Source organism: Nannospalax galili, unplaced genomic scaffold (genome assembly GCF_000622305.1).
Source record: "Nannospalax galili isolate Female #2095 unplaced genomic scaffold, S.galili_v1.0 scaffold1372, whole genome shotgun sequence".
Taxonomy (NCBI): domain Eukaryota; kingdom Metazoa; phylum Chordata; class Mammalia; order Rodentia; family Spalacidae; genus Nannospalax; species Nannospalax galili.
The window spans coordinates 670,373-672,487 of NW_008331307.1; the positions used below are offsets into that span (position 1 = coordinate 670,373).

The window sequence follows — 2,115 nt, forward strand, 5'->3', positions numbered from 1 at the left end:
AGTCAAGTCATGGTGAACATCTGAACTAGAGTCAAGTTGTAGGAAGTTTCTTGGACGGCCAATGATTTCCTTGGCTTGGAAAAAATTATACAGTTAAAAAATATAAATAAGACCCTTCAATAAGTTGAGAATCATCAAATGTTATCTGAAGCCCAGTTGTCTGATCTAGGAATTCTATAGAGTTGATCAGCAAGCAAAATGATACCTTGTGAATGTTCAAGCTTCAGTCTTCCCAGAGAGGTTCTATGTGTTCACAGTTAGTCTATCAAAAAACGAAAACTATTCCCTACTGTGGTAGAACTTGGTTTATGGTTCATATGCTGTTTTCCAGCAGCTCGTGGACTCCATTCTCATTGATAATTAAAGGTACATGAGATTCTTTATCTGCCACATAACTTTCTATTCCTTCTCCAGCATAGGAGATGAGGGGATAGATTTCACATTGGATTCGTCCATATTTGGCATCCTTCAAGTTGTAGTTGACATCAGCTGTGATGGTCTCTGACCTTGCATTTGTAGCACTGCAGGGAATTGCTGGGAGGTGAGAGTCATTTTCATCTATGAAGTGGCCTCCTGAACTGAGGACCCAGCAATGATGGAGGGACATCAAAGCATGCCTTGCAGTGATTGGGTTGTCCTTCCCATTCTGACTGTCTGCATGCTTAAGCGAGGGGGGCACAGACCGACGAACGGACAGACACAGGGGGAGGGGGGCACAATGGACACGACACGACTCGTCTTCCCATAATACTTCATACACTACAAACTTCTTTGCAAACTGGAAGATGTCAAAGACAAAATTTTCCATCTTTATTCCATTTAATTTCTCTGGCTTCATTAACTGCCCCTGGAAATCCACATATGGAATCTTCTTTTGAGCCACATGACGTTGCAACGGAGGCTCATAAACTGACAACATCGCTCAGAAATGGTACAGTTCCCTGCATTGAACAGCAGTGATCCATCTGAGCTTTGCTTTTGAGCTGTTGCCAGAGAAATCTCACTGTATTCTACTACCTGGTGTACTCCATCCACGCAGCAAACCACTCCAACTGATTCCGGGGGTTTGTTTTCTCTACCACCTGCACCCCACAGTCTGCTCCTTTCTGAACACAAAATCCAGTGATCCATGTGTCTCCTACTTTTACCAATATATTGTCCACATAACAGACATGAATACAAGAGCTGCTTCTCTGCTCCATAGCCTCCATAATGTTTTGGGCTGCAAGAGCCGGATAGAGACCACCATTCCCATCTGGAGCCATAGAGACTTTGTTTTTCTCTTCCAAGATAATTTTCCCACTAAAACTCATAGCAGGCACCACACCCTGTTGAAAGATCACACTCTCCTTTTTCAAGCCGAAGTACTTGTGTTTTGTGAAAACCTCCTTTGTGGATCCTGTTGTTCTACCACTTGTCATGATGTGCCATGCATGGAATGATGCATTTATTGCCATAATGCTTCTCAGCTAACTGCTGTAGCTTCAGGATACGTTCTGCTTGAATATGAAAAGTGTCTAATGGGATGGCAAACCAACATCACATATGCCCTTGGGATATGCAACTCCACGTCTTATCCCTTGCCCAGCAGCTAGAAGAAGAACTGCCATTTTGTTCAGGGAAGTCTGGAAAAGTCCTTCACTTTCCATGCCTACAGCTGATCTTGATATCTGGCAGCACTGTCCAGCACCTCTCGAGTCATGAGCTTCATTCGTGCATCCACTTTCTCTTGGTGAGAGGACTGATAAAATCCATCAATGGCCTTTTGGAAGAAGAAATTCAGTTCCTCAAAGTTCATCGCCTGGAGCTCTGCATAAAGTTCTACCTGCTTGGCTTCTTCCAGCTCATTCCAGAACTGCAGCAGGTGTTCTTGCTCACCTTTGGACAACCTGAGTTTGAGGGCATTATCCTTCATAGTGCTCTGGTAGCCAAGCTTTGTGAAAATAGGAGTGTGAGAGCTGTGAACCTTGGCTCTGCCCGCCTCGGGCTTCTTTTCGCTCGGCCCCTCGCCTCGCCCACCTGGAATATACACAGTCATGGGCAGGCGGGGCGGGGGGGGGGGGGGGGGCAGAGGCAAGGGGAGCGCTGGCTCTGGCCACACCAGCCCTCACACTG

The 2,115-nt window shown here is 45.8% G+C and overlaps 1 pseudogene across 1 annotated transcript; it reads right to left on the minus strand.

Annotated features, from left to right (window-relative positions):
- Positions 1-313: 313 nt before the first annotated feature.
- On the minus strand, positions 314-1,915 carry LOC103726198 (annotated as a pseudogene). The gene is made up of 2 exons (XR_001872192.1): positions 727-1,915; positions 314-669 (listed from the first exon to the last, which is right to left on the minus strand). The product of XR_001872192.1 is annotated as a UDP-N-acetylhexosamine pyrophosphorylase-like (transcript).
- Positions 1,916-2,115: the final 200 nt, after the last annotated feature.